Raw genomic sequence first — 8730 nt, forward strand, 5'->3', positions numbered from 1 at the left:
TATATTTCTTTGTGTTCATACAAAACAAAGAAATGTATACAGACAAGGATGTGTTTTTCATAACAGAATTTTCATTTTTGGGTCAACTATCCCTTTAAGTTACAGAAAAACTGGGGGAAGAGGCTCACAACAGGACATTAAACAGAATCGACCGCCCCCTTGTGACATCTGTGGGTACTGACAAGCTTTCATCTTCACGAAATAGTCTGCTGAATAGGCATCAAAAGACTTTTTATTGTAAGCATATGTCTTAAATAAACAGTGTAGTTCATATTTGTTACATTGGTCCTAAATGAAATGTACTCATACTGAGGTAATTGTGGTGTTTAGTTTCAGAAATGCAAAGAAGATGAAGAACACAATGTTCTTTTTAAACCTTGAATGTTAAACTAAGGATTTGTGGGTTAGGTGAGGTGGAGTCTACAATTTTCAACCTTTTCATTCTATGACCCACCTACACGGGTATAATAGTTTTGAGAACCACCAAAATATGTTTAACTGGTAATATGGTGGACTGCTTTTTTGTCACTTTCCACGACCCACCTAATTCAAATGTTTGATCCACAAGTAGGTCCCGACCCACAGTTTGAAATTGTAAAAGTAATTCATAAATGGCTAAATAACCTGCCCACAGCAAGAATGAAATATATAATTTTATACATTTTTGTGCAATAATCATAATTGCTTCTAGAATATAGTCATTAGCATATAGGGATCAGGTGAAATAGTCATAACAAGCATTTATAGAATATCATTATAATATGCTGAAATTATCTGTGTCCACAACGATATAGCCTAAACATCTTGAGCCCGCAGTTGCCCTTAATGTGTCCCTTGTGATTTTAGTTTGAACTGTGGCTATTAGTTCAGGGGCAACAAGGGTCAGTAGCAGGTCAACTGAATCCCCAATGGGACAATGGCATTTAGATTCCAGCATACTATTTGGTTCACAGCATATTTAGGAGTCAGCATATACCTGCAAGTATGTTTCATCACTTTAGCGTTAGTGTTGATAAAAAATAAAATAATTTTCCAAAAAGGTGCATTGTTACAAGAGTTTGATACACATTTTCATTTCCGGCACCATTTATACACTGGCATGTGACAAATAAATGACTTTGATTTTAAAGTGACTAAAGTCGGACAAAAATAGTATAACGTAATAGTTTACACAACACAAGACTGTCTTTGTCTTTTGGTAGAATCGTTTTATTTGTTCTTCATTTGTATCAAGGGAGTTGAATTGCAATGAATAGCAAACATTATTTTTGCACCACTTTCACATGGACATATGCATAGGCTATAAGAGTGTGATTACACACTTTCAGCTGCTTTAGGTTTATGTTCGTCCAATATTTCTATACAGAAGTCAATAGGGAATAGTTGCCGCTGGAGACAGGTTGCCAGGGTGCAGTAGCTGAAGGCACGTTGGTATCTCCGTAGTCCACAGGAGCTGACTGCCCATAAGTCACCAGTGGAGGTGAGAAACTTGTCGTCTATTTGCTAACCTGAAAGGCAGGGACAAATAAAGGTTAGTCTGTATTCGTCTGCAAAGGACATATTTCAAGTTTAGAATGGATGTGGTGGGTTCACCGTGTATGGTCCCTCACTTTGCTAAACCCTCCTCATTTTGCAACAGATTGTCAATGGTACCTAGCAACGATTTAATTAAGTTTTCCCTCAGATTTGTTTTAATGCAAGAGTTTAATTTCAGCATTTACTAATGCATTTAATCAAACATAACTGTTAACATTAGTTAGTGCACCATGAACTAACATGAATAATTGCATTGACAATAACTTACATTACCAAGGGTTACTACTGAAAAACTATATTGCTTGTTGGTAGTTAATGCATTTACTATTTAACAAATACAACACAACATTTTAGTTTTTATATTATTAAATATAATTATGTGCATTGTGTTTTGTTAGGCTGTAAAATTCTAAACACATTAAATAAAGGTAATAAACAAAGACATAAAAGCCTACACATACAAAATATTTTACACCTTCTATTACATCCTTCAATGCATCCTTCAATTGATTCTTGGTTTTGGGATATGCATATTTATCAAATGACTATTATATTTGTTAACTAAAATCACATGAATGAAAGATATTTCCAAAGGTGCGAACAGTCTTTTTCTGTGCATATGCAATATCACTGTACATATCATATACGAAAAGTATATGATGTATGATGTATAGACATTGTCAAAGCTTAAAAAATAGAAAATAAACAATATGGCTATAAGCAAAAAAGCTATAAAACAAAACATAACATTTACAAAAAAAAAACATTTCACTGACATACCCTGTAATATTACAACAATTGATTCACTTAACAGTTTTTCATGCAGTGGCATATTGGGGGAGGGTTGCAGAGATAATTTCGATGTGGAAAATAAATTGATTTCATAATTGTAATGTCTTTGTGCTAAAAATTACTCAAAGAGTGTCAGTTTCAACACATCAAAATAGAATTTATTCTGCCAACGGCAATTCCTGCCTTAAAAGGTGATGAATGAGAATTTTAGATCAGGCTCCGAGAATGACAGAAACTCGTTTTAACAAAGTGCTTTAGATACCTCATCATCTGCCGGTGGTGTGTGATCCATTTTTCTGTCAAATTAAAGTTTAGGGAAACACAAAGAGTGGTTTCAGTTGGTTTATTGACTGGCACTTACAGGTGGTCCAACAATTGTGGATACTATCTGTTCCACGGTACCGCTAAACAAATATGTTTTATTACTTAACAGCTGATGCCTGGCAGATGTACCTGCCAAAATGATATCCATACAATATCACATATAAGATGCATATAGAGGTATAGATGTGTGTTTTAGGCAATGCAGATTGGTTGTGGCAGCAAACCATTTAAACTACTTGAGGTGATATACTTGGTCATGTCTGATACGGTACTGAACTAACTCCTCTGTGGAAATTATGATATTAGGAATTCTGCCCACAAATTTGTTCCTAGACATCATAAATTACCTGCAAAGAAAAAAAATGTACGAAGCCTATATCTGGAATAAGATTGGTGGGTTGGTGTGAAAGGGCATGAGCAGTTGTTGGGATCAGTTCATCCTGCAGTGTGTCTGCTTTTCCAGACACACTACCCATCTTACAATGGTGACAATGATGGCGGCCCAACCTGCCCCACCACTCCAGACAATAGGACAGGCCTGGGGCCATATGCTGAGCGTTTGCAGGACTTTCTCTGGGAAAGAGAGGACAAGGGCTGTGCCAGACAGCAAGGGTCACAAAGGTCTCCTAAAACCAGGCAACGTGGTTGAGCTCCTGACAACAAAACTGTCTGACAAAGACAATAGAAGGAATTTTAGGTGCCTGACCACTGCTATCATATTTTAAATTACAAGTTAAGCCTTAATAATCACGTCAATGTGAACTGTAGAAATGTTTTGAATCCTAAATATGCAGGCTTCTACAACGTTGTGACATCACCGTGGCAACATGGCTGCTTATAGTTAGCATCCATTATTACTCGATATGCAATGTTAAAGTGGCCGTAACTCAGACAGTTTCTGCATATCTCATGTTAATCTTGAGTACTTACAGAATAGTATCGTAACCTTCAAATATCAGTAGTGTGTTTCGTTTGATCGCATGTATAAAAGACAGAAACAGCTGTACGATTATTTCCGAAAACATACGACGCGTGCAGGGTAGGCGGAACTAAAGCATGTGCGCACCCATTGCCGCGTGCGGGTCATGTCCGGCATCTTTTAGCGTTGGGATCGCTCCAGCTATCAGTTTCAAACGATCTCCAAATCCAGCACTATATCCAGCGTTTATATAACATTCATAACCCAAATGCAGTGAACAAACACAGCTGAACTTCGCGAACGCAGTGCTCTCTCTCTCTCTCCTGCATACAAGTGAAAGTGACTTGTGCGCATGAATGTTCTTTCTCCCGCTCTCCTTGGATGACTCGCGGGCATGCCGCATGCTTTTCCTGGACAATTGTCCAATAAGGAACTAAGAAAGATTTTTCTTGTTCGTAAAAAACTTTCCGAAACCTATACGAATACTGGGGGAGTGTATCAAGCACAGAAATACTACGTCATATGTCCAACTAGTGACCATGTTGACCATGTTAAGGATGAGAAGCTAGCATGTAAACATTGTAAATAAGTCAGAATGTATGAAACACTGTTGCATTAAGGAAAATAAATAACTTCTCTTATCATCTTTTGAAAAAAGGTGCTGTGGCCCAAAATGACTTTCATTATTGAATGCTGTGATTAGCATGAGCGAAATGTAGATTGGTTCAATGGCTTTGTACGCAGGTACACAATTGGACAAAAGATGGAAGGCCTTAGGCTGCCCCTCTTAGGCTACCCACCCCCCATATTCCAGTGTCTCTTCTCAATACTACGCAAATAACCATCTCGAACCTAGTACCACGTTAATTAGCGTGTGGATAACTAGCACCCTCCATTCACACTCCATGCGCTTTTATTAGCATGACACAGCTTAGCGGCTGCCACGTATTGGCCTCCTCTTCTCCAATCTCTTTGGGCCCCTGATTAAAAAGAGAACCCAAATCTTCTGTCCCCTTTCATCCCATACCTCATATAACTTGCTTCTCTAATCCATGCCGGCACCGCTAACTGTCAAGAGTACCTGTTCATCACCTTCTCATCACCTCAGTCCAACCTCACTGCAGCTGGTGCCCCTCCAAGTCAGAATAATTATTGCTTTCACCTGATACCCAGGCCAAACAGATTAAATTCTGACGTACGGGTATCACCCAGGATGAAAGAAACAACTAAAATGGGTCAGTGTTAACCTCGAAGAAGCTGGCGTCTTTTGTGAGGTCACGAAAACGTTCCCCAGCCATAATCCACTCTAGTCGAGAGCATTATTCCTGTCTGGAATGGATCACACCCTTTCTATACCTCCCCCTGTCTCTCTGAAGGATCCAGACCCAATTGTGATACCCCTGTGCAAGTTCAGCTCAACAGGGTCTCCTCCTGTCTTGCTCTGATTTCAAGGTAAAACGTCTCATTAGCTTGGGCCCTTGAAAGACGCCCGCTCCATCTCATATTCAGTAATACATTCTCTTTGAAAAGCTTGTGTGAAGCAGGAAGGGAAAGAAAGGAAGGCAGGGGTGAGAGCTGATCCAGCTACCTGAGAGAGAGAGAGAGAGAGAGAGAGAGAGAGAGAGAGGGGTGAGCCTACCGAGGCCTCTGTAATTTCATGCAATCATTACTGCCTTGTGCCACAGACACATTTGAATGTCATTTATGCCTTACTTGAGGATAAAAGCTTTCTAGAAAAAGGAAAGTAGAAAGCGTCTTCAGGTTTGTGTATTTGTAGTATGCTGGAGAAAGAAAAAAGGCACGCTTAATGATCCAGCCTGATCTCACAGGAATTCGTAACTATTTTACGAGGTGGCTATTTCGTATAAATTCGTACGATGTGAATCATACAAAAATGTAAAGATTCTTAGAAAACATACTCAAAAAGGAAGGTCCTCCCCAAAACCTAACATCACCGGCGTAAAAGCAAATCGTACTAAAACGTACTGGAGTGCATTGATACATTTATTATTCAGATTCATTTTACACTAATTGTATCTTTTATTATTATTAATAGAATCGTGTTAGAAATAGTAGAATTACATTTATATAGTTGTAATACAACTGTTAGTTTTGGTGCTATGTAACAACTTTCCAAGAAAGTGATATTTACTGTAAAAGCATTCACTGTCGGTATTGGGTCAACATCAACGTCTAATATAGTCAACTATATTAGTATAGTATAAAATCTTGTTGGCCTACAGCAAAATTATATCTGCTTATAAATGTTATATAACATGCTATGACCTACAACCACCAAAGAGATTTATTTATCAGTAAAGTACAAATATAGTGCAAAAGCTGACTTTGTCAAAGTGTTTCACCTTTTGATTGTCACTATATTCTCAAAAAACTAATGATTTTGCCATATGCAGGTCGATTGGATGTTCGTATCCACATATGAGACACCAGGCCTTGATGCACCAGAGCACAAAGCTGGACTTTGATGCGACCACAGTGACTAATGATCAAGCCCCTCACATCTCTGAATGGGGAGGTGGAGTGGTGCCATTTCTAATAAGGACTCCCCCTGTATAAAGCTGACAAAGGCAATCAGAACCAAATAAAACAACAAAGTCTAAAGAGAGCAAGAGAGTAGAAGAGATTCTTTATTTCCCAGTCTATAAGTTAAACTCAGATTAAAGTATGCTTAACTGTGATAGCCTGAATGCAAGAGGTTTTAAACGGACCTCATAGGATGGGTCATCCGCTCAGGTTCAGAACAGAAATAGAAAATACAGAAAAAAACATCTCAGTTAGCGTCCTTTTGATTCATTTTTCCCATTGTAAGTCAACAAATCTAAGGACATGTGTTTCTTTAAAGCTACCTGTGTACTCGTGACCAAAACATGCATCTGTATGTACCCCATATCATTTATTTATTTTTCCCTCCTATACATTTATAAACATTCATTTTACCTAAATTTGTCTTTTCATGCTACGTTTGTTTTGGCATTGATACATCTCAGGCCTCATTTATAAAATGTGCGCACAAACTAATTTGATCGTAGAGCGTACAATGCGCAAAAAACGACAGCCAAATTAATATTTATAAAAACGTCTTTAGCATGGAAACGGGCGAAGCGCCACATTGGGGTTTGAACTGGCGTGCAAACTTTTGCTTGTCCGAGGAAATATAAGGCATTTTTGCCGCTCGTAAAGAAATTACAGGGGCTCTTTCATATTTCAATTATATGAATTAGACATTGTTTACAAGGCGTAGATCTGAAACTGTTCAGCTGCTCAAATTTCAAGATCATTTGCGGTTTATAGATTTCACATCTGAAAGAGAGGCGTATGCACATTTTTTGTGCGTACGTTAGTTCTTTAAATCACACATATGCACAAATGATCGTAAAATCATTTTGGGACAGTATCTACGCAGCGTTTTATAAAGGAGGCCACTTTGGACAAATCCGATATCTCCTGACAAACTTTATCTAACAAATCCAAAACCAAGACATATTTAAGACCACACTATCTTCATCTGACACTACTACGATCTATACTTTTACAGAGCTGCCCCATGTAAGTCATATGTAAAGCTAGGTTAAGGCATTAGTGCCCGGTTATCGGAGTAGGGGTAAGCAAAATCATAGCAGAAAGATAGTAGGTGCATAGACCTAGAGGTGAAGCTTTCCACCGCGGGTATTCTTTACTGCCTTGCGGCACACCACAGGGGCTAAAATGTTTTGCCCAACCATAAGTAGCATCTGAGCAAGCGAAAGGTGTACTGCGGATTGGCTGCCCGCACTGTAGCCGCAGGCTGCCTCTGAGATTTGTGTGCGGCCTCTTTCGCACTGGTGTTGTCCCCCACACATAGCGCAAGAAGGGGGTTGCTGTGAATGATCGACCCACACACACTAAAAGGAAAGGCTAACACACATGCTACAAAAATGTCTCTCTTAAGTGAGTCCCTCTCTAAGGAAGTCTTACTTTTCCTCAATGGTTTCTTCATAAACAACCTTAGTGTGCAAGACATCTGACCTTACCTTACCTAACAAATGTAAATACACCCAAGGAGACTTTACGAAATCAATAGTGATATATTTAACAAGACGTAGTCCTAGATAGGCAGACAGATATATAGACTTAATTATCTTCAAATGATTGACACTGCATGTTTACCCCTTGCTCTCATAAATACTGTGATCCCTGCCGAGTGCCTGAGGAGATGAAAGCCATTGGAGCTGCATCCATCCCCGGGGTTGTGCAGTGCCTCTCAGGAGGGGCTCCCTGCATGACATAAAGCAATCGAGAAACACACAGATTCAAACATCTCACAAATACCATGTAGATTACCACTAAAGATATCTAAACAAACATATCTCAGAGGTCGCCACCACTAATATACCAGCATCATTTATGTTTAAAGTTATTTATAGAGACCGATATGATCTTGACTGTTAAGTTTTTGTGGTGAGGAATGTTTAGAAACACAGTGTTCCACAGCCATTCAGTATCATGTCAGTCAACCGTTGTGTTAAAGGAAATATCATTGTAGCACACCACATTGCATTTGCATTGCATTTGTCACTATCGGCAAGGTCCTATATTTTTCTTCCCGCTTATCTCATACAAGACTCAATTCACATTTGGCTAATAACGTTTAGATTTTTGTCTGGAGAACTCCATGCCCTTCAGTACCCGGTCTTAATTTATTCTTCCAAACAGTCCCTTTAAGGATTGTAACAGCATGGCCGACAGTGAACACCCCGGTAATGGTGTGGGAACCTTGGACGTCTGGATGAATATTTACTCTGTCATCATGGCAGGGGGATGCAGATAAATCTGCCTCCTTTGGCTGCCCATGCTAAAGAAGAAAAGAAGAATGAGAAGGGGAGGATGACGCGAGATAGAAAATGGCTGACAGTGAAGGAATCAATTACTGGACAGAGACAGCTGCGATGCACACTGTGAACTCAGACGGACGAGCAAACAAATGCAGAAGACTATGAATTGCTACGGGGCATCGGTATGCTTCTACGAAGTTAAGATTTCAACGAATTATCTTTGCCGTAATATGTGCTTCAAAAAACAACTTAAGTGTTAAATTGGTTTAACTGAGAGAAAAGCAAATCAATCATCAAAACATAATCATGCTGTTTCTCTAGAAGTAG

Source organism: Barbatula barbatula, assembly GCF_947034865.1.
Source record: "Barbatula barbatula genome assembly, chromosome: 2".
In the NCBI taxonomy this organism is placed as follows: Eukaryota; Metazoa; Chordata; class Actinopteri; order Cypriniformes; family Nemacheilidae; genus Barbatula; species Barbatula barbatula.